We start from the raw sequence: 25452 nt of genomic DNA, 5'->3' as shown, positions 1-25452 counted from the left end.
AAAATGCATGAGCAAATAAAAGGGGTGCCCATGGGGGTCCCCCAATATCAGGATTCATTGCAGAAACTGCCCTGTGTGAATTCAAACACCTTGCATTTCAAAACTACACACCGAAAGTTTGGAGTTGCTACGTGGAAGATGCAGTTGTCATCATCAAAAGAAATGCACAGAGAGACTTCCATACAATTCTGAACTCCAGTTTCTCAGGCGTACAATTCACAAGGGAGAAAGAAACAGCTAGACCACCAATGGCGAACCTTTTTCTCACAGTGTGCCAAAATTGCACACATGCGTGACCCCTCCTTGGCCTCCGGAGGCTTTCCTGAAGCCTGGTGAGGGGGGAAACGGCCTCCCCACCACCACGAGACCCTCCGGAAGCCGGAAACAGATCATTCCTGGACTTCTGGTTTGACCTTTGTTGCCCCAGGCTTTAGGAAGGCCTCCGGAAGACTCTTCGAGCCAGTCAGAGCTAAGGGTCAATGTCCTTGCTTTGGCTACAAGCACCTTGGCCACCATAATGTGCTTTTATGCAGTGCTAAAAAAGTTTGCTTGAAATTGCAGTTGGTGTGAAATGAGACCAGGTTGCTGACTAGGACAGCTAAAAGCGTCAAATGACGGATTAAAATAACCGTATGGGCTACCAGGTGCTTACCGACACAGAATTTAAGATGCTGTGTGTGTGTGTGTGTGTGTGTGTGTGTGTGTGTGTGTGTGTGTGTATGAGAGAGAGAGAGAGAGAGAGAGAGAGAGAGAGAGAGAGAGAGAGAGAGAGAGACCTTTGAGGCTCTTTAACCCTCAAAATGACGTTATAGAGCATTGCACACCAGAACAACTAGACACAAGGACAGTTTTCCCCTGCCAGCCATCGCTCCGCTAAACAACTGATTCCCACAACACTCTCAAACTATTTACTTAAGACTGTATTATTTCCGTTATTCTTCTCTCCCTTCCTATGACCCATCTCCTTTCCTACTTATACACAAGGACAGTTTTTCCTCCGGTGGCTCCACTGGGGCTGTTTTTCCCTCTCCCCGGCCTCCGGAGGCTTTTCTGAAGCCCGGGGAGGGCAAAAACGGCCCCCGCTGGCTCTCTGGGAAAGAGGAAAATCAGCTGGCCGGAGCATGCATGCGCGCCTGAGCTGATGGCTGACGTGCCACCAAATATGGCGCCATGTGCCACCTGTCTGCCATCACGGGGCTAGGCAATTAGCATTTTTTGATGTACTTGACAAGTGGCAGAAAGATGGAAGTCGGGAAAGGGAGGTCTGGGCTCATAAATCCACCTTTGAAAGACTGTTTGCCGGGTCTTGGCTGAAGGTGAAGGGGAGGAATTGACCTTCGTTTAATAAAAGGGGTTTTGTCGGGACCAGGAATTGTGTTCGTGCTTTTTGGGGAAGCCTCGGTCAGAACAGTTGGCCGAGCAGGTACAAAGATAGCCAGGGAAATGATTGAAATGGTCCCCTTCTCAGGGGAATAGGAATGCTGATTTACCACCAACTTATCAGGAGGCGAAGTCTTGGCAGCTGAAGGAGACAACGCCAATTGCACAGCCATTAACACACCAGTCAACAATAGGAAGGCACCACTAGAGTAGTCTTCGCAAAGAGTCCCCTGGTGGTTAGGACAGAGCATTGCAAGCTAATTCTGCTGACTGCCGGCAGTTCGATCCTGACCGGCTCAAGGTTGACTCAGCCTTCCATCCTTCCGAGGTCGGTAAAATGAGAACCCAGATAGTTGGGGGCAAGAGGCTGACTCTGTAAAACCCCTTAGAGAAGGTTGTAAAAGCCCTGTGAAGCGGTATATAAGTCTGCTATCGCCATCGCCATGGGAAATATAGCAATAGCAGTAGACTTATATACCGCTTCATAGGGCTTTCAGCCCTCTCTAAGCGGTTTACAGAGAGTCAGCATATTGTCCCCAACAACAATCCGGGTCCTCATTTCACCCACCTCGGAAGGATGGAAGGCTGAGTCAACCTTGAGCCGGTGAGATTTGAACCGCTGAACTGCTGATCTAGCAGTAGCCTGCAGTGCTGCATTTAACCACTGCGCCACCTTGGCTCTTATGCCAACTTTAGTTCCAATATTTATCTAGTTTATATTCATCTACTTTACTATTTGTTATAAAGTAGGTTAGCCAAAAGTACTTTATAATGGGGAAAAAAAACTATAAAAAGAACAATTCTTACCAGCTTCAAAAAATAACAGCTTATGCACCAGTACATATTTTCAAAGATGTTAATATCAGAAATAATGATTTATCCTGCAGTTGTGCAGGAATAATGTGTCTGGATACCTTATCTTCAAAGTAAAGGAATATAGTACACAGCACAATCAAAATGATCAAGGAAAGTGGAGACTTATATGGGAAAAAAAAACCAATTTAAACCCTCTTTAGCATTTAAAGAAAGAAAAGGATGAATAATCTTTTGAGTTTACAGCTTTATAAAAATGAGAAAGAAGAAACCATTTCCCCCCCCCCCCCCCCAATTTCTCCTAATCTTACCCATTCGGAATTACTCATCTAAGATAGATATTGGACAGACAAAAGAAAAATACTTCTTCGCAGTAAATTACCTTTTGAAACTCCTTCCCTGCAGCAGATAATGTCAACAGCCAGCAAAGATAATTGTTCAACGATCAAGGAAAGAAGCTACAATTTCAAAGTCATCAAAACAAAAACCCATTTCAAAACTGGGCATCAAGGACAAAGAAGCAAACAGGAAGTTGCAGATCCACCGTGTTGGCTCGCATGGAAGCAAAAGGCTGTGTAAGTACCAAGTGTTGCGTGATGAGAACCAAGAAGTTTCCTTCCAGACAAATAGTTGTGGGCCATCCGACAGTTATCAGCTGCCTTCAGAGTCAGACATCAGTGGGGCAGAAGAACAGCTGGAGCCTGTTCCCAGTGTGCGCATGCACAGACAAAGGGAAGAGCTAAAGAACAGGGATTGACTTGGGAGTAAGGCCACAGGTGGACGGTGAATGGCCCCTCCCAGAGGGAATAAAAGAGGAGCGAAAGGGGAGTGGAGTTTGCAGGAGACAATTAGTTCACTTAATCTCCTCTAGGACTGACCGGTTGGATGGCCTTGCAGTCCAAGGGACTCAATGCAGGAGTCTTCTCCGGCCCCAGAGTTCAAAGGCCTCCATTCTTTGGCGTTCAGCCTTCCTTATGGTCCGACCTTCCATCCATTGCAACTGGGAAAACCACAGCCTTCAATAGACGCACTTTTGTTGGCAGGGAGATGTCTCTGGTTTTTAGTCGGCTGTCTAGATTTACCATAGTTTTCCTCCCCAGGAGCAAGCCTCTTTTGATTTCTTGGCTGCAGTCCCCATCTGCGGTGATCTTGGGGCCCAGGTAAGTAAAATCTGTCACTATCTCCATTTCTTCCCCATCTACTTGCCAGGAATTGGGAGGGCCGGATGCCATGATCTTTGTTTTCTTAATGTTGAGTTTCAAGCCAACTTTTGCACTCTCCTCCTTCACCCACATCAAGAGGCCTTTTAGTTCATCTCCACCTTCTGCCGTTAGGTATCATCTGCATATCTGAGGGTGTTGCTGATATTTCTCCCGACAATCTTAATTCTTAACTTTCACTAAGTCACAACAATGCATTAAAATCGAATTGGAGGCTTACTTGCTCTGCTTCAGCCCAGGGAGCATTCATTGCCTCTAATAAAGCCATAATCCTTTTACGTAGCTGGGAAAAAAAACATGAAACAAACCTTCCAATAATTGTTGTTTTTCAGGGACCCCCCCTTATATTAATAGGCACCCATGGCTGACGCTAATAGAAAAATGCTCACGTTTGGCTGATCAAACTTTCACTTATTTTCCTGACAGCCCTTTATTAGGGCACTTGTTCTGGGAACAATAGCCGCAATCTCTTTTCTGCCGCTCAGTTTCATAACCTGACACATTCAGGGCTGCCCGGGGGCCTCTCCTGTCACTAAAAATCACAATAAACAAAGGAGATGGATGGTGCAGGAAGGAGTGTTTCAAGATCGAGATCAAGGGAGGTACTAATACCACCCTATAAAGCCTTAGTAAGGCCACATCTGGAGTACGGCATCCAGTTTTGGTCACCACACTATAAACAGGATGTTGAGATTGTAGAAATGAGGGGACTGGAGGCTCAAACATACGATGGACGGTTGCAGGAACTGGGTATTTCTAGTCTAGTGAAGAGAAGGACCAGGGGAGACAGGAGAGCATCTTCCAACACTGGAGGGGCTGCCCCAGAGAGGAGGAAGGGGCTCAAGCTATTCTCCAAAGCACCCGAAGGCCAGACAAGGAATCATGGATGGAAACTGACCAAGGAGAGATTCAACCTGGGAATAAGGAGGAATTTTCTGACTCTGTTAATCTGTTAATGTTCCTTCAGGAAAGTTCTTGTGCCAAGGTGAACACAGGTAACAACAGTCGAAGCAACCCCATTAAATCTGCTCTAACCCTCTTAGGAATAGCGAAACGCTTTGCTTTCCATTTGTTGGTGCTGCTTACAATCCGGAGTTTCAAGAAAGGTTTATTTTACTAACCAACTAGCAGAGTTCAGTTCTTCTTTTGCAAGTCAACCAAGGTTAGCTAGATGTTGCCACCTGCTTGGTCTACAAAGACTCCTGGGGTTTTGGCAGCCCCTTGAAGTGGGTCTGATCAAGAACAAGATCAATCAGATCAATTAATCAGAATACATCTGGAAGGGACCTTGGAGGTCTTCTAGTCCAGCTCCCTGCTCAAGCAGACCACTTCAGACAGGTCCCGTCTCTTCTTGAAAACCGGACCACAGGATCTCAGTCATGTTTCTTTATCATTTTGGGGTATACTCCACCCCTCTGCTCACAATAAAACCCCTTATGCCAGAAAGCTCGAAATTTTGGGCTTGGACAACCTGGAACTACGCCATCCACAGTCTGACTTAGCAGTAGCAATAGCAGTTAGACTTATATACCGCTTCATAGGGCTTTCAGCCCTCTCTAAGCGGTTTGCAGAGTCAGCATATCGCCCCCAACAACAATCCGGGTCCTCATTTTACCCACCTCGGAAGGATGGAAGGCTGAGTCAACCCTGAGCCGGTGAGATTTGAACAGCCGAACTGCAGAACTGCAGTCAGCTGAAGTAGCCTGCAGTGCTGCATTTAACCACTGCGCCACCTCGGCTCTTTTTTTTTTAATAATTTTTTAAAAATTAATTGTAGTACACAAACTTCTCCACTACAGCCTCCTACCTATCAATGACTTCTTCAGCTTCAACCTCAATAATACTCAGGCAAATAATAGATACGAACTCAAAATGAACCACTCCAAACTCGATTGCACAAAATACGACTTCAGCAAGAGAGTGGTCAACGCCTGGAATGCTCTTCCTGGCTGTGTGGTTTCCTCCCCAAACCCCCAAAACTTTAACCTTAGACGGTCTCTGTTGATGCAGCCTAGAACTGTGTTGGCTCATGGGCTGATCATTACTCTCAGCCCAATTCACCTCACAGGATTGTTGTTCCGGGGAAAATAAGAGGAGGGAGGAGTATTAGATACGTTTCCCACTTTGAGTTGTTCATAGAAAATAATAATAAAGATGGCGTATAAATAATAATAATAAAAAGTCTTAGCTCACATTTAGACCTCTACAGTGATGGATAATGCCATGTGCCTGCTGCACACTCCATCTTTTGCATGTCTGTTGTACACACATATCTATTTTATACACCAATTGTGCTTGTGTGTTGGGGATCGCATATGTAAATACGATTCATGGGAGCAGAATGAAACCCTCTATTTTACATGACAGGATGGACTCAACTGCCTTCGCTTTCAGCTGAGAACGGCAGCCCTAAAGGACAATTTCGCCTCCAAACGATGATGACGATGCAGCTGTATCTGTTGTCTACACAACCAGTCTTTCGATTGTGACAATCCCGCAAAGATCGGGATGAAAACAAGGTATTCAGAAAAGCAGCTTCATTCAGAAAATGCAGAGGTGAAATCCATGCTTCGTTTTCCAGACCTTCGCGAGACTTTCAAAGGATGCCTGGAACAAGTTGAATCACAAGCAGCTTCTGCTATTAGAAGGGAGGATCTAGTGGTGGTGGGAGGGGGGGGGAACACCCTTCCTTGTTAACTTTCCTTTCTAATTTCACAGGGCCCTCAGGTGGAAGTTCTGCAGTTTCTCTGACTTTTAACCAAGTGAGTTTCACTACATTCCAGCTTCTTTGCTGCCCTCTGCAGCTCATAAATGAATAAACGATAAGGAAAGACAGAAGGTTTTTTTCTTCCCACTGAAAGATCAAAGGAGAGGGGAGGGCAGGGGAAGGGAAGGGAGGAGAGTAGAGAGGAATGGAAGGGAGGGGAATGGAAGGGAGGGGAATGGAAGGGAGGGGAGGAGAATGGAAGGGAGGAGAGGGGAAGGGAGGAGAATGGAAGGCAGGAGAGGGGAATAGAACGGAGGGGAAGGGAGGGGAGGGGACAAGAGAAAAGGGAACCTACCAGGCTGTGAGCACAGCGCATGTTTTTGGAAGCCACAGGAGCTGCTGTACTTGGTAAAGAACAGAAGGGACCCCTGGGGGACACAAAAGTTATGGATAATCCAACACTAAATAAAACTTTTAGAAACTTAACCCTTTTAGTCTTCCAGTCCGGCCAAACTTCCTGCCCAAGAATATTCAAAGTGCTTTGGAAGAGTACTAAATGTACAGGGCGGGGCATAACCTTTTCCTAGGGGGTCACAGCAAGATCGACAGCAGTTTACAACTTCCGCGACACCTCATTTTAAAGCCCATAAAAAACTGAATTGAATGAGCTATTAAATGTTAAATTTGCTTTAAGAATGGCTGGAAAATTCGATTCGGAAGAACAAAGGATCATTGACAGAATAAAATGCATTGCCTTTCGAGAGGCTCGCGATGCTGGAGCCAGATCTCAATTCGCCAGATCTCAATCCGGCAGAGAACATTGGGGCCATAATTAAGGATGAAGTGGAAGCTCTGATGATTCAGGAGCAAGGTCAAAATCGATATTCGGTTGAAACTTTGAGAATGAATTTGGAAACTGTGTTGAAAAATCTGGAAAATCGAACGGAACTGTTTGAAGATTTGTTGTGTTCTTATCCACCTCGTTTGAATGCTGTTCGAAGGGCTAATGGTGGTCATACTGACTATTAAATCGTGTCAATAAACTCAGTTTTTGATGGGCTTTCGAATGGTGTATGAATTATTTGTATTGTTATTACAAGTATTGCTGTGACCCCCTAGGAAAAGGTTATGCCCCGCCCTGTAATGAATGAAAGCCAAAAGCAGCTTCACTCACAACATTCCAGTTTTCCACCAGGTAGGACTAAGCCACCACCTCCTCCTCTTCCTCCCCCCTCCCCCCCCAAACTGCTCCATGGAATCGCCACAGAGGGTGGGAAATCCTTGATGGGGACACTTTGGTTCCTTGCTAGTTTGAAGGCGGTGAGAAATCCCGGAAGGCTGGGATCCCCCCTGGTTCAGAGGTTCAGCTTCCTTTGCAGCCCCAGGCAAGCCCATTATTAATCAGTCCCAGCCCAGTGGCTTTTATTTCTGAAGTTATTGCCAGAAAATGTTCCTAATTCCTGTGCATTTCTTAGTCCTTCTGAAAACTTGCTTCGTTTATGGGAATGGAAGCATCACTGTATAATCATGCTTAAAACTGCAAACTGTTTTTAAGTAGTTTAACATGTTTTAATTAAAAACCGGGCATTTACAACGCTCCGTAATAATATCAGCCTTATCTAACATGCTGTTCGATACTCTTGGTAACTTGCTGTGTTTTTCAAAAGCTTCATTCTGTGTCGATATGAAAGCAGAGTCCTGAGGGCTTAATATCCCTATTTGATGGCGCTAATTAAAATGCAAATTTAGTTATAAAGAGAAAACACTTTGAGAAACGCAGCATCTTATATCTAAAGAACTATTATCCTACGCAACAGCCAATGATATCACTGCCAACGAAGTGGAAAAAAAATTCTTCTGAATTCAGCAGATTATATACAGTATTAATGAAACATCGAATCTCCTCCTTCAGCTTTTATCTCATTCCAACTTTGCTTCATAATATTATAGAACTCGGTGTAAATATAGCATTGATTTAAAATGCTTTGCTGTCTAAATGCCCAACCTCTCTTGGAAAAGTAAAGCCCGCCTCTTTAATTAATTGTCTTAATTAACAAAGGTTCTATTTGAAAGACATTTAATGAATGACAAATGCATAACTGATTAGGACAAAGGTACAGACTGTTTGAGGAAGAGAATGCAGACAAAGAAGCAGCTTCAAAGAACCCAAATATTGCTCATTTTTATATACAGTATTCATGAAACGTTGAATTTCCTGGGATATTATAACACAATAGTTCATTTAGCCACCGTTAAAAGTTATAACAGCACTGAAAAAAGTGAGTTGGGGCTGTTTTTCACACCCCACTGCATACAAACTCTATTGCAAAATCTAAGAGGTGTAAGTTGACACAGCTGCATTCCGTTGTCCCACATAAGTTGTGGGCAAAACGGTGAGTAGTGCATATAAAAATTCCCAAGCCACAAGTCTACCTCCGCCCAAACCAGAGAGGAGGAAGAAAAAGATATTTTGACATTTCCTTACTAGTAACTCTCTTAGTAAAGCCTGCTTAATCCCAACATATCTTCAAACTAAAATTGTTGCCTATTATCGTAAAAGCCAAAGTGTTGGAAAGTGTGCACTAAGTGTTGGAAATGCAGTAAAACCACAGGTACCTATTACCACATGTGGTGGACATGTAGTAAAGCAAGAGAATATTGGGAGGAAATACAAAACTGGCTGGAAATGATAATTAAACAGAAGATTGAGTTGAAACCAGAAATACGTCTCTTAGGAATACTACCATAGGACCAAATATTTAGTTTTACACCTGCTGATAGCAACAAGGATCATATATGCTAAATAGTGGGAAAATGTGAATACTCCACCAGAGGTGGCTGCAATTCGAAAAGTTTTTGACTGTGCCGAAATGGTTAGACTAACCTTTAAAATTAAAGATGAAGAAGATACCGAATATGATATGATTTGGAATGAATTCTATAAATGGGTAGAAGAGTTAGAGAAAAGTAAGATCATAAATGTTAGTGCTGAAAATAAATAATTACAATTATAACACTCAACCAAAATGTCAATATTATAATGTGAGAAGAAATCTAGCTAAAAGCTTTTTGGTGATATTATGACTATTGTTGCTATATCATTATTTATTGTTATTAGCTTGTATGTCAATGTTTAACACCACTCTTCCTTGTTTTTTGGTCTTTTTTTATTGGTAAATGGTATACCCATTTTCAAAAAATGAATAAAATTTATATATATATATTTTAAAAAAACATTATCCTTAATATTTCTCTGCCGTCCTGTTCTATATTGCATGCAATATTCGTTTTTAAAAACGGGTTTCCCTGGGACGGAAGCATTGTCCTCGTTTCCAAATTGCAAAAGCAGCTGGACGAATCTTCTAGATTGAAGGAACTTTTGCTTCCACAGAGTGGCAGTAGAAGCGTAAAAATAGATGAAGTTGACAGAAGGAAAAACTTAGGCATCCAGAAGCTGATCTAAAGGGATACAAGCATACAACGCGTAGAGGCATTGCATGAGCTCAAAATTAACTGCTAAAATTGGGGCTTGCAGGCTACAATCTAGAATATTCCCCCCCCCCCATTTTAGCATTATCTGTTGTTGTAGTTTTGAAAGAGCATAAGGTGAAGAGATTATAGGAAAGGTTAATATCCATGATGTGAAATACAGCTGGATAATTAACAAATCTGAAACGCCATTGAAAACTAATATTTTCCAGTACATCATTGAAAACATGATATTCTAATGCACATCCTGTTTATGTTTGGATCAAAAACCCACACATCACTATGGAACTTTTAGCGTTTGGTTAACACAATAAATGCTGCTAAAAACAAACAATGGACAATGAACAATTCAGTAAATCGGTTACTATAAATTATAGTATAAAGTGTAGGAAATGACCAGGCTGGGCCCAAGGAAGGGGTCAAACTTCTAAATCATGAGTCCTTACTTACTCCCTCCCTCCAAACGAACGCACGCACAGACACAGACACACACACACACACACACACACAAACACACAGAAACACACACGGGATCTAAGTCGAGCCCCCCTTGAATGCATCTCTTATCTCCCGCTCAATTCCCTTGACCGCCAGTTGGCCAGATTCTTGTACAGTCAACCTTTCAATAAATCTTTCCATCCATCTCTCCATCTATTTATCTCATTTCATCTATAATCCATCCATCTATTGTAAGAGATGACCAGGCTGAGCCCGAGGAAGGAGTCAAATGTATTTATCAGTCACAAGTCCCTGCATGCGTGTGCACACACACAAACACACACACACACACACACACACACAGCAAGAAGCCCACCTTGAATGTCTTTCTTATCTCCTGCTCACTTGGCAAAGCCAGGGTACACGCAGAGTAAAAGAAAGTGTTAAAGCGGTCATTTTAGAAGCTATGCAGAACATGTGCTTGAATCCATAAATTCCAAAGCTATACATTAGTCAGGGATGTTGGGAAAACAATCAAACAATTAGAAAAGAAAATGGCAATCTAGTTTTTTATTGTTGTCAAGGAAACTACATGGATAGGCCAACAAGGGTCAATTATCAAGTGAAGGACCTTCCTTCCTTCCTTCCTTCCTTCCTTCCTTCCTTCCTTACTTCCTTTACTTCCTTCCCTTTCTTCCCTCCCTTCACTTCCCTTCCCTTCATTTTCCTTCCCTCCTTCCTTCCTTCCTTCCTTCTTTCCTTCCTTCCTATCTACCTTTTCCTTCCTTCCTTCCTTCCTTCCTTCCTTCCTTCTTTCTTTCCTTTTCCTTCCTCCCTCCCTCCCTTCCCTTTCCCTGTCCTTCCTCCCTTCCTTTTCCTCCCTTCTTCTTTCTTTCCTTTTCCTCCCTCCCTCTCTTCCCTTTCTCTCCCTCCCCTCCTTCCTCCCTCCCTCCCTCCCTTCCTTCCCTCAATTCCTTTAATGCTTTAACAAAATTCCCTTACAAACTGACAGAGTCTCTCTGGGTATTTACAATGCTCAGATCCTGCCGCTTTAGGTGCCAGAGAAGAAGGGATCAGAAGAAATCACTGCTACAATCGTCTAGAATCTCTTTCGCCCAGCTGTGAGGCTGCCAATATTTGCAAAAATATTAAAGATGCAGCAAGTCTGAATGAGACTCTTAAATACTGCACACATGACCTTATGTGTGTGTGTGTGTGTGTGTGTGTGTATAGCATTGTATACTGTGTATATCTATCTAGAGTCCTACCTCCTTCCTATGCTGGTGGTTCTCCTTCTAGACAGCTTTTCCATTCATCGCAGTCCGAAGGTCCCAGTTCATTCCTGGGGGGCTGGAAGAGCAGGCCTGAATTAATCTAATCCAAAGAACATATTTCCTCCTGATGTCCATTCAATATTAAGTTAGTCCCACAAGGTCATCTCTAATCACTACTTAATTTGAGTGTATTATCCTAAAAGGCTATAAATTAATTTCATAAAACTTTAATGATTGTACTTTAAATGTCCCCTGCCCACAGCTATCACGTTACCTGATACTGTAGGCCCAGGATCAATTTTTCACTTCACTGTAAGAGCCCCATCACTCAATTAATTCCCTAAATAGCGACATAACCTTCTCTGGTCTGCAGCTGCTCGGTTTTGTCTGAGGCAGGCGATCGCATTAAAGCTCCGGTTTTCTCAATGCCCGCCCTGCCACGTTAAATAAGGAATTTCTTTCTACCTTACGTGTTAGGTACACGAATTAGGCACTTGGATTGGGTGAAGGTGTAACTTCTAGTCTTTTTGGATTTAGATGCTAATTGTGTTTTAAATCTCACCGGAGGTTTCGTAAAGGAAAAGGTTCCCCTTGCACATCTGTGCTGGTCGTCCCCGACTCTAGGGGGCGCTGCTCATCTCCGTTTCAAAGCCGAAGAGCCAGCGCTGTCCAAAGAAGTCTCCGTGATCATGTGGCCGACATGACTCAACGCCGAAGGCGCACGGAAGGCTGTTCCCTTCCCACCAAAGGGGGTTCCTATTTTCCTACTTGCATTTTTTACCTGCTTTCGAACTGCTAGGTTGGCAGAAGCTGGGACAAGTCACGGGAGCTCACTCCATTACGCAGCCCTAGGTATTCGAACCACCGAAATGCCAATAATTCTGATCAACAAACTTAGCATCTTAACCACTGAGTCACCACGTCCCACTATACCTTCTTAGTGTAACCAGTGGTAAATAAATATTTTAAACCAAATATCTTCTTTGATTCAAATTAGGACTTGCTGGAATTGGGTATGTCTAGTTTAATGAAAAGAAAGGACCAGGGGAGACAGGACAGTAGTTTTCCAATATCTCAGGGGTTGCTACAAAGAAGAGGGAGTCAAGCTATTCTCCAAGGCACCTGAAGGCAAGACAAGAAGCAATGGGTGGAAACTAACCAAGGAGAGAAGCAAGTTAGAGCTAAGGAGAGATTTCCTGACAGTGAGAACAATGAATCAGTGGAACAACTTGTCTCCAGAAGTTGTGAATGCCCCAACACTAGAAGTTTTTAAGAAGAGATTGGACAACCATTTGTCTGAAGTGGGTTAGGATTTCTTGTCTAAGCAGGGGGTTGGACTAGAAGACCTCCAAGGTACCTTCCAACTCTGTTATTCTATAATAATGTTCTACAATAATCACCAAACTGGCTTTCATGCCTAAGGCAGGACTAGAACCCACACCCTCATGATTTCTTGGCTGATGCCTTAACCATTGGACCAAACTTCCTGCATTGCTTACTTACAATTACTTGGATGAATCAGTATCTGAAAGATATTGTCTGGTGTATGAAGCTAAGCAGATCTGGGCTTCCAGAATAACAGAGTTGGAAGGGACCTTGGAGGTCTTCTAGTCCAACCCCCTTCTCAAGCAGGAAACTATACCATTCCAGACAAAGGACTATCCAACCTCTTCTTAAAAACTTCCAGTGTTAGAGCATTCACAACTTTATTTCACTTACTTATTCCCCATATTAGTTTATAGATACCAAAAGCTCTGAACGTCCGGAGCTAATGCTCTTTCTGCCATTTCTTGGTGAAGTTTAAATGCGCAGGTCTTTATTTTAGACTTCAGGGGTTTTGCCTCCATCCTCCCTACCCTGCCAAACTGTCATAACAAAACTCATCATGCTTCAGGCAAACACATTTTCATCTGTCCTTGTGAGGTCACACCACTCATCCTCTGCCACAGCCTGTCATCCAGAGAATGCAGGCAAAGGTCCCAGGAACCAAATAATTTATTAAATTTCAGTTTGGGTAAAGTCAGATTGCCCAGTGGCCCACAAACAAACTTTGTTCGTGAGCAAATAATAAACTTTTGAAAAATCTGGCAATGCTTCCTCCTTCCAGTTTCTCCCACTTGTAGAAGCAGAACAGAACAGAATAAAAAAAAAGTTGGAAGGGACCTTGAAGAGATAACTCACAAGCTTTGCTCTGGCAATATCTGTTTTATTAAATCTCCCTTCCAGATAAGAGATCCAACACCACTGGATTCTTTCCATCAAGGAAAAAATGTTTCTTTTCCCTGTAAGTCTTTTTTCCCCCCTGACTGTCACTCCCCTGAATTTCCCCCCTGAAATGCCCCTCACGCAACATCACCAAATCTCCAGAACTGTAAAGTCCACAAACTTGAAATTTGGCCCGTATGTTCCTCTTGGATACTAGGTGCTTGCTAAGAAAGGATTTTTCGAAATGACCATCAGATCATCAGTAGTTCTTATACAGAATTAACACGTGTCGATACTAAGGAGTTAGCTGTTCTACTCCCCCTCCCCACCTGAAAGGAACTCTTTTCCAACTGCCACTTGCCTTATAAAAATATGCTCTGGTGCTAAGGAGTTACACATTCTACATTAATTTTCTAGCTTTAAGTGTCAATGTATCACGCCCAACCAAATAGTTTCGTAGCAAAGCACGGGTATCCAGCTAGTTACCATATAAGATTATATCAAGGGGGCTAGGATAAAAAGTACAGAATCAACATCATAACCCTGGATCCCCTCCATATTTTATAAAAAGTTCTAGGTCAATATCATAGAAGACATCTCAATATAGAGAATCTTTCTAGGTCATGCTACTAGACCTTATTCGTTGCAGAAAGAAGGATGTTGTGTAAGCACGGATATTTCCTCTGCGAATGGCAACTTTCCATTCTTGAGGTTTCAAGATCAAGAATGTTTACCAACCTGTTAAAACTGCTGATGTACATTGAATACCACAAGGTAGGACAAACCGTATCTAGTACCTGGCTGGCTTATTCAGATACGTTCTGGGTTTAATTCCAAGATACAGTAAATCTAGCACTAGGAAGGAAAAGAAGGGGAAGCATTTAGCACGGTGAAAAGTAACAGATGTTTACGATACATAAAAACTCAAGTTCAAAGCCTACTATTTTCATAGGGCTAGAGACATTTGGTGCGTTGTGGCCCACCAGCAGAGCTGGCAGCAGATTCAGACTGTGAGGAGGTTGGGGAGGAAGATGGGCCAGTTCTGGAGTCTGGGGAAGGCTCTGGTGAGGGCTCTGTGTCGGAGGCAGAGAGGGGGGCCAGGGCCCTCCGACAGTTATCAGCTGCCTTTGGAGTCAGACATCAGTGAGGCAGAAGAACAGCTGGAGCCTGTTCCCAGTGTGTGCATGCGCAGAGCTGCCAGACGAAGGGAGCAGCTAAAGAACAGGGGTCGACTTGGGAGTAAGGCCACTGGTGGATGATGAATGGCCCCTCCCAGAGGAAACAAAAGAGGAGCGAAAGGGGAGTGGAGTTTGCAGGAGACAATTAGCTCCCTTAATTAGTTCGTGACTCTCCAAGACTCCTGGGCAAGTTCTGCAGAGATTGGCTTGGCAGCTCTCCAAGCCAGATAAGGTTTGTGACTGTAAATCCTCCCTTGAAAGACTTTGCTGGGTGTGAAGGAGCAGAATTCATAGTCCATTAATAAAAGAGGTTTTTGTCGGGACCAGGAGTTTCCTTCAGGCTCTGGCGAAGCCTCAGTCAGAACCTCGATCTTTTGACCTATTTTTTTTTATATATTGGGGGTTAAAAATAAGCGGCTGCATTCTTCCACTTAGCAACCAGCCATTCCCATCCTCAAAATAAGACTAAACTGCCGCCAGGTGAAGTTGAAACGTTTTCTCTGCGCTTTTCCCACTGGCTGCACATGAGCCAACGCAATGCAATGTGCTGAAAAGTTATTTTCTTTCCCTTTTGTGGCAAGCAGGAGAAAAGCATGTCCAGTTAGATGGTTATTCCAAGAGCTCGCAAGGCAGCGCTCTGGAGGAAAATTGGTTTTCGCTCTTATCGCGCAGCTGGGAAGAACCCTAATTGACTGGTGGGTTCCTTGACCTATTCCCAGCCCTACAAAGTCAACAGAAAGGAAGCTGAAATGGGTCAGCATCACTTTTCCCCCCCCAAGGACTTGGGGAACAAAGATGGTGGCAGCATGGAAATGCCCAGTGCCTGCTGGCTAAGGAACCTTCCAGTAAATAATCATTAGGGACGACAACTCCTCATTGGGAGCTGACCAGAAAGGGAGGCAAACCTTAATAGAAATCACAAAGCCAAGAGAGAAGGAAAGAAATAATTCTTTTCCCTGTTTTTATTTTATTTTTTGAGTCTGCACGCAAGGATTATTTTCAGTTGTATGGATTCCTTCCTGGCCTCCTTTGTTCTCAACATCAGAAAGTTGTGTCTGCCCATTATTTTCCTTCCCGCAGAATAATGGATGTGTTGCTAACTGACGGAATCAAAACCAGGCGTCTAACAAAGGTCACTCCACCTTTCTGTCTTGATTTCATGATTTTGCAGAGCACGTTTTCTTTTTCTCACACATTCAACTTCCATGTGCTTCCTTGGTATTTATCTATGACAGTGTTTCTCAACCTTGGCAACTTGAAGATGTCTGGACTTCAACTCCCAGAATTCCCCAGCCAGCGAATGCTGGCTGGGGAATTCTGGGAGTTGAAGTCCGGACATCTTCAAGTTGCCAAGGTTGAGAAACACTGATCTATGAGCCATAACACAGTCACCTTGGCACTGCACCACAATGCAGTCGCCTTGAGTGCAGAGAGAAGCAACAAGGAGGATTAGGGGCCTGGGGGCTAAAACAGCGGTGGGTTGACAATTTTTCTACTACCAGTTCAGGCGCACTCCCTCGCGCAACACTTCTGCACATGCCTCCCACCGCCACTACTACTGGTTCACCCGATCCAGGCTGAACTGGCAGTAACTCACCTCTGGCCTAAAACATATGAAGAACAGTTGCAGGAACTGGGATTACTAGTCCAGTGAAAAGAAGGACTAAGGGAGACATGATAGCAGCCTTCCAATATCTCAGGGGTCGCCCCAAAGAAGAGGGAGTCAAACTATTCTCCAAAGCACCTGAGGGCAGGACAAGAAGCAATGGGTGGAAACTCATCAAGGAGAGATCCTTCCTTCTCTCCTCCCTTCCTTCTCTCCTTCCTTCTCTCCTCCTCTCCTTCCTTCCTTCTCTCCTTGCTTCCTCCCTCCCTTTCTTCTCTGCTTCCTTCCTTCCCACCTTCCTTCCTTCCTGTATCTCAGGGGTTGCCCCAAAGAAGAGGGAGTCAAGCTATTCTCCAAGGCACCTGAGGGCAGGACAAGAAGCAATGGGTGGAAACTAATCAAGGAGAGAAGCAACCTAGAACTGAGGAAGAATTTCCTGATGGTTAGAACAATTAATCAGTGGAACAGAAGTTGCCTCCAGAAGTCGTGAATGCTCCAACACTGGAAGTCTTTAAGAAGATGTTGGTTATCCATTTCTCTGAAGTGGTGTAGGGCCTCCTGCCTAGGCAGGGGGTTGGACTAGAAGACCTCCAAGGTCCCTTCCAACTCTGTTATTCTGTTAAATGACATAACTGGATGTGGACACGTAAGCTCATCACACCATAAAGAGACCACAGCCGGAAACACTTGGGAAAGACTCAGTGAAAACAATACCTTTTTTCTGCACGTTTATTTAAGGGAGACTCTACTCATGAAATCCGAATGCAACGTGCTGCAATACGTGTAGAAGTACAAAGACTTCAGGGGTCAGCGGCTTTCATAAAAGTCATTCGTTTCCCCTGAAATGCCCTAAAGCAAATAATTAAATTCACCCTACAGAATCCAACTGACAATGCCGTTTTACGCAGATCATCTGCAGGGAGAGGGAGATTTTGAGAAGAGACCCCAAAGTACCTTTCCTGCTACCGTGTTTCTTCATGGCTCGTTAGTTTACTAAAAAGATTTGGAAAATAGGAGCTCAGAAAAACAGAGTTATCCTCAGTAAGGCTGCCACACTGATAGAATAGAATAGAATTCTATTCTGTTCTAGAATTCTTTATTGGCCAAGTGTGATTGGACACCCAAGGAATTTATCTTTGGTGCAGATGCTCTCAGTGTACCTAAAATATATAATAGAATAGAATAGAATAGAATAGAACAGAACAGAATAGAATAGAATGGAATGGAATGGAATGGAATGGAACGGAACGGAACGGAACGGAACGGAATAGGAATAAGAATGGAATGGAATGGAATGGAATAGAATAGAATAGAATAGAATAAGAATAGAATAGAATAGAATAGAATAGGAATAAGAGTAAGAGTAAGAGTAAGAGTAAGAGTAAGAGTAAGAGTAAGAGTAAGAGTAAGCATTTAGAATAGAATAACATTTTTAGAATAGAATAGAATTCTTTATTGGCCAAGTGTGATTGGACACACAAGGATTTTGTCTTTGGTGAATATGCTTTCAGTCTGCATAAAAAGACAAGATACCTTCGTCACGAATCATAAGGTACAGCACTTAAGGATAGTCCTAGGGTACAAATAAGCCATCAGGAAACAATCAATATCAAAATAAATCATAAGGATACGAGCAACCAAGTTCCAGTCCTGCAGTCATAAGTGGAAGGAGGTGGGTGATAGGAGTGATGAGAAGACTAATAGTAAAAGTAATGCAGCCTTAGTGAATAGTTTGACAGTGGTGAAGGAAATATTTGTTCAGCAGAGTGATGGCATTCGGGGAAAAACTGTCCTTGTGTCTAGTTGTTTTGGTGTGCATTGCCCTATAGCATCATTTTGAGGGAAGGAGTTGAAACAATTGATGTCCAGGATGTGAGGGGTCTGTAGATATTTTCCCAGCCCTCTTTTTGATTCGTGCAGTGCACAGGTCCTTAATGGAAGGCAGGTTGACAGTAATAGTTTCTTCTGCAGTTCTGATTCTCCTCTGAAGTCTCCGTCTGTCTTGTCGGGTTGCAGAACCAAAGCTGCCATAATAAAAACATCTTCCAAATTGCCAAATATTTAAGTACACAAATGCCCAAGTATCTTTGGAGGCTTAGCGACTCAAGCAAGGTTGGAGCAGCTGGACAAACAGAGTTACATGTAGAAGGATTTGAACAGGGTTTTATGACAAACATACTTGTTATTTGGGGAGTCCAAGGCACATATATCAAAGAAATGTCAACTGTATAAGAAATGTGCATCTTGGATCACACATTTGATGAATGGGCTATTGGAATCCTTACATTAGTGCAACATATTTAATGTGTGATCAGAAGGCCCAAAATTATGAACAACATGAACATTTATTTGAAAAAAGCAATACAACTGAGAACTGCACATGAGGCTCTGATTGGGATAAATTCCAGGGGGAGAGCCTGAAATATGCTTTTTGTTTTCTTCTATTTATTCCTTTCCTCCTATTTTGTAACACGTGGTTGTTATTGTTTTGTATTTTATACTAGCCAATAAGCCAGCATTGCCCAGGTATTTATTTATAGGGGGGAAATTGTCCGGACCAAACGTAATTTCTAATGTTGGATTTCCCCCTTACCAGAGGGAGCCCCCTTGTGGAGTCCTGTGAAGCCGTTACCATGACAACTCCACTGCACCGTACAATGGAAGCCATTTTATGGCAGTACAGTAGAAGCCATTTGGAGGCACAACAGGCTGTATCATAACAGAACACAAACCCCGAGGAGAGTTGTGGGTGTATTACCCCCACAGTATTTGTTTCCAGAGAGTAAGTCATCTGAGTAGCAAGTTTGGTTGAAATTGCTCGAGGTGTTCCAGAGTTATGCTGGAACATACATACACACACACACACACACACACACCACACAGAGAGACATTTTTATTTATATAGATTTTGTATTCTGATATGACCTAATAGTTAATCAATAAACTAGTAATGGCTTATTTATTTAGTTAATTAATTACTGGTATTGTGTCCAGTTCATAATAAAACAGTTACCACAAATATTAACAACAACAACAACAAAAGCTAGGAAGAATATAGATATAGCGTTGAGATTCGCAGTCCAAAGATGCATTTTATAGAATGCTTCTGGAATGGCTAAATGTTGATGTTTATTTTATCAAACTTACTCGTTGTCCAAGTTCTCAACTTCCTCTTTTATCTTCCCAAGATCCGTTCAAACTGTTTTGATTGTGACTAAATGCCTTAATTGGGTTTTGTGGCTTAATTTCATGGTTGACTAAGTCAACCTCCAGTCCCCATCCAATACGGAAATTCGGCCAATGCAAGTATTCAAAGGGAGCTTTAGAAAACTTGCTAATCAACACCGGAAATGCCCGGCCCTCTGGACCAAGATCCTCAGTGAACGAGGGATTATTATTTAGTTATTCTTCTTCTTGCATCTATAATAATAATCGTTTTCTATTACATCCACTTTCCTTTTTTAAAAAAAAAATCATAATTGAATGTTGGCTTGCAAATTGGTCATCTATCACTGGAAAAGGAGTTCTATGTTACCGCAACTGAAGAGTGGAGGCAAAATTATTTAGTTAAAGTTGCAAAGAACTCTTTTAAATTGAATTTTAAAAAAACCCACATATGTACAGTAATAGATTGATCTACTTTTCCTTGATGTTCCCTAATGTTACAATCTGAATCTGGGAATCTTATCAGTGGAGGGATTCAAAAATTTTTACTACCGGTTCTGTGGGCATGGCTTGGTGGGCGTGGCGTGGCATGGTGGGCATGGTGTGGCTTGGTGGGTGTGGCGTGGCTTGGTGGGCGTGGCAGGGAAAGGTTAGTGCAAAATTCCCATTCCCTCCCGATCAGCTGGGACTCGGGAGGCAGAGAATAGATGGGGGCGGGGCCAGCCAGAGGTGGTATTTGCCAGTTCTCCGAACTACTCAAAATTTCCGCTATTGCTGAATGAATGAATGAATGAATGAATGACAGCAGTTGAATTTCCCTCAGGTATTGATGGATTTTAAATTTTAAATCACCTTACTGGAGTAGGTTTTCTATCAGTGAAGAAAAGTGTTTTATGATTAGCCTATTCCCAACCTGTCTATTTATTTTAAACATGCATTGATCACTGCTGAAAACAATCTTTTTAATGCAAATTACTATATTGGATTTAAGCCTCATTTTAGCATGGAAGGCTAGCTATTATTCCTGCATCTATCTCTATAACAAATAAGCACTTTTCACCATGTAATTTTGTGAGCTAAAACTACACAGCATGAATAATGCAATGAGGGACACTGTAGGTATGGTATTCCATTAAAATTCCGACTGAAAAAATTACAAAACGTGAAAAATAGATACATCAATAAACCATGTTGTCATTCCTCTCTGCAGCTCCGCCATTGTATTCCATTTTGGTGATACTCAGAGCTGACAACACTTCAAAAAAAATGGAAGAAAAACCAATGGACTCAAGGGGGGGGGGGGAAACCACATTTTATTCAGTACATCTTGATTTTATATTCTGAAGATGGCTTTAATTTTATATTCATCGCTTTTCATTTCTGTCTCTATAGATCATGTATCTATTACTTGTTTTAATAGCAGTTACTGTTTACTTTGAGCAAAGCTCGTATGGTTATTTAAAATAATGTCTGGTTTTAATTAATCATGTTTTAATCGCATATACAACTGTAAGCCATCCAGAGTCACCCTATGGGAAGATGGGCCAGCCAATACATTTTGTAAATGAATAAATAAATAAATAAAATGTGCCAAAATGTGTATATTAGGAAAACAATGGCAGGGAAGAAACTGCACATCATATTTCAGCAAATAATAGCACAGATCAGGTCATAAAATGGGGGGGGAGGGCAGGGGAGGGGGAATTCACTTAACAACTGTCTCGCCTAGCAACATAAATTTCAGTCGTAAGTTGAGGGCTACATTTGTGGGTTTTCCAGGAACATAATGGTACTTGATCATAATGGTCCCAGTGGCGCAGTGGTTAGAGTGCAGTACTGCAGGCTACTTCTGCTGACTGCCGGCTGCCTGCAACCTGCTAGTCCTTCCTTCCTTCCTTCCTTCCTTCCTTCCCTCTCTCCCAGTGGTTAGAATGCAGTAGTTCAGGCTAACTCTGCCCACTATCAGCAGTTTGAATCCCACCAGGTTCCAGGTTGACTCAGCCTTCCGTCCTTCCAAGGTGGGTCAAATGAGGATGCAGATTGTTAGGGGAGATAGGCTGATTCTGTAAACCGCTTAGAGAGGCCTCGAAAGCTCTGTGAAAGCATCCCAGCTACACTGAAGAACATTTAACCACAATACTCTCCGTGCCTGATTTTTTTGCCCATTTTTCAATCCCTGCATGGCTCAACAGCTGGAAGTGGAGATTATGGCAAGTAACGAGGCATGAATTGGCTTCCACCAAAATGAATAACAGTGCCGAAGACAATTTTTTCCAGGGATCTCTCTCAATCTTAAAAGTTAAAAATTTGGTACAATCAAGTCTGCAGTCCTAAATATTTTACCTCCCAACACAATGGGGCTTTCTTTTGTGATCCGTTTCCACAATATAAAAAGTACATTAAAACAGATACAACTGCAAGTTCGTATCATCTGTTTAAAAAAAATAAATCTGATCCGTCTTTTTCTTTAACCTAAAAAAAGGCACCTCAAAGCCATGAATCAAATATTTTGTTGGGTGTCTTGAACAAATTAGGAACATTTGTGGGAACAAAGCCACAAAATACATTTAAGGTGCCATTTACAATAGAATCTACAATTTCCATCTACCACGCAGTCCCACTTCAAAGCATTTCTAAAAAAAAAGAGAAACAGACAAAGCTAACTTTTGTGTGCTTAAAAATGGTCTTAAGTAAATCATGTCCTTGAAAATGATTAACGGCTTTTAGGCACAACATAAATTCTTCCTACAACGCTTAGTTGCAACAGTCTGTGTATTGTAAAGCATCCACATTATCTCTGCAAAAAGAAAAAGAATCATAAATAATTGGGTATTGACACAAATTGAAATCCTCTCCTTGTTAAATATTTTATCTCTCTCTTTCTTGAAAAGGGATGAGGAGTTTTAATTTTAACAGAGAAATTTAAAAAAAGAAATCATCTCCTTTTCTTGACATTAGGATTTTACCCCTTGGATGATTAAAAATTAAAAAGTATTCTATCGGTGAAGGATCAGACCCAAAGCGAAATCAATTTCAGATCCTTTCTCGACAGAAATAAAACCACTCAAAAGCTGACAGGAAGTCCTCATGTAGTGACTACAATTGGGAACTGGTTTCAAAGCAAAACAGCCATTTAGTGAAACCACAACTGTGTGACCGTCTTAAAATTGCCCTCGCTTGACAAACCTGTGAAGATTGGAAAATGCAACGGTTGGGTCACACAATTCCTTTTTTCCTTATGGCCACAATTGCAAATGATAGTTAAACAAGTCAGTCACTAAACGAGGAGTGCCTTTATCACACATCATTGTCCATGAGACCAAACACGATTTAAATCTTACCTTAGTAAGGTAATTTAATAAACTCAAACTTGGGTTTTGAAAAGCTCAAAGGTGTCGATACGAAACGGAGTTCTAACCATAGTATATTTCCCTTATTGGGGGCTCCTGCTTGTAAGTGTATGTGAGACCCCAGCCTCAGACATTTAGAATTTAGAATAACAGAATTGGAGGTCTTCTAGTCCAACCCCCTGCCTAGGCAGAAAACCCTACACCACTTTCAGACAAATGGTTATCCAAGATCTTCTTTAAAACTTCAAGTGTTGGAGCATCACAACTTCTGGAGGCAAGTTGTTCCACTGGTTAATTGTTCTCAAAGTCAGGAAATTTCTCCTCGGTTCTAAGTTGCTTCTCTCCTTGATTAGTTTCCATTCATTGCTTCTTGTCCTGCCCTCAGGTGCCTTGGAGAATAGTTTGGCTCCCTCTTCTTTGTGGCAACCCCTGAGATATCGGAAGACTGCTATCATGTCTCCTCTAGTCCTTCTTTCTCTTAAACTAGACATACCCAGTTCCTGCAACCGTTCTTCATAGGTTTTAGCCTCCAGTCCCCTCATCCTCTTTGTTGCTCTTCTCTGCACTCTTTTTAGAGTCTCCACATCTTTTCTACATCGTGACGACCAGAACTGGATGCCGTATTCAGAGTGTAGTACACTTGAAACATAATCTGGATTAATCCCGCTGTGGAATGTTCCATTCCGTGTGCCCCACTCCAGAATGTTCCATCATACACTCTCCCCCTCAACCTGAGCTTGCCAAGAGTTGCTTGCACATAACTCTACACATGCATAGGAAATTCCTAGAATATTGAGATGACACAGTATGGCCAATTTTTTTTTTACAGAATTCAGTGAATAAAACACTGCAGGGGGGAAAAAATATAGAAAAAGTTTAAAATATATCTTAAAAGTTTTATATCAGGAGATGCCACCAAATGATGAAAATGTTTAGCTTTGGTTATAGATGGAGACAATTCATGTCTAGTAAAATAAAGAATGCAAAGTGTTTTGTCCTTTTATTTTCCACTAACTGAGAATACGGTGCTGCCCTGGCATTTATTTATCCCAACCCTCCTTCCATACACATAGCCACAATTTCTAATGCTGGATTTTCCCCCTTACCAGAGGGAGCCCCCTTGTGAATACTGTGAAGCTGTTACCATTGCTACCCCACTGCACCACACAGTAGAAGCCATTTTAAGGCACAACAGGCTGTATCTTAACAGAAGGGGTGTCTCATCCCTACAGTATTTGTTTCCAGAGGTTAAGTAAGCGGTGTACCAAGTTTGGTTGAAATTGCTCGAGTCGTTCCAAAGTTTTGCTGGAACACACACACACACACACAAACGGAGGCATTTATATATATGTATAGTTTGTGAAGACAAGTCATTCTCACAAGTAGATTTCAGTGAAACCACAGGCAAAGGGATAACTCCGTTTGAGTAAAAACAATTCCAGCACTGGAGTTTCACAGGCAGAACACATGAGCAAACAATGTCCTTGCATTTAGGTCATTCCTATGAAAGCCGGGGAACACAGATTTGACGTCGTCTTTCCTTCTCTGAGGACCTGGATCCAGGACAAACATCAGACATAAATCTTAATTTCATTTAGACATTCACTACCTGTATTCAGGAACAGCTTCAGAGCCTCACAAACACACACACAGAGCTACTTAGTTTGCTTTTCTGTTGACAAGTTAAAGTGTCACATAGGAACAGGACATCTTGGCTGCTGTATTGTGGAGCACAGAAAGCACAACTAACTCTCTCTCTCTCTCTCTCTCTCTCTCTCTCTCTCTCTCTCTCTCTCTCTCTCTCTCTCTCTCTCCCTCCCTCCCTCCCTCCCTCCCTCTCTCTCTCTCTTTCCCTTCTTTAAGAGAGCCGAGGTGGCGCAGTGGTTAGAGTGCAGCACTGCAGGCCACTTCAGCTGACTGCTAACTGCAGTTCAGCGGTTCAAGCTCAGGGTTGACTCAGCCTTCCATCCTTCCGAGGTGGGTGAAATGAGGACCCGGATTGTTGTTGGGGCCGATATGCTGACTCTGTAAACCGCTTAGAGAGGGCTGAAAGCCCCATGAAGCGGTATATAAGTCTAACTGCTATTGCTATTTCTCTTTCTCTCTCTCTTTCCCTCCTCTCTCTCCCTCCCTCCTTTCTTCCCTCCCTCTCTCTCCCTCCCCTTCGGAGTTTAAATTTCTAGGTATTTTCCTCCTTTTCTTGATCAATAAACTTGAGTCATTAAGGCCTTGAGAGTCGAAGACAAGGTTTCTTCTTTCCTTAACAGGCCTGACACACTGATTTCCACTTTCCATGTGATCAAAATTCAGACACTTGGCAATCAACTCATATTTATGATGGTTGCAGTGTCCTATATATACGTATCAGAGGGGGAAGAGAGAAAGAAAGGGGGAGGGGAGAAAAAGAGAAGGGGAGAGGGAGAGAAAGAGAGAGAGAAAGAGAGGGAGAAAGAGAGAAAGAAAGAAAGAGAGGGAGGGAAAGCGAGAGGGAGAGAGGGAGAGAGAGAATAAGAGAGAGAACGAGAGGGGGGAGGAAGAGAGAGGGAAGGGGGAGAAAGCGAAAAAGAAAGAGAGCAAGAGGGAGAGAGAGAAAGCAAGAGAGAGGGGGGGAGAGAGAAAGAGTGAGA

The sequence above is a fragment of the Thamnophis elegans genome, chromosome 9 (assembly GCF_009769535.1).
Source record: "Thamnophis elegans isolate rThaEle1 chromosome 9, rThaEle1.pri, whole genome shotgun sequence".
NCBI lineage: Eukaryota > Metazoa > Chordata > Lepidosauria > Squamata > Colubridae > Thamnophis > Thamnophis elegans.
Note: the sequence above shows the minus strand (reverse complement) of the source record.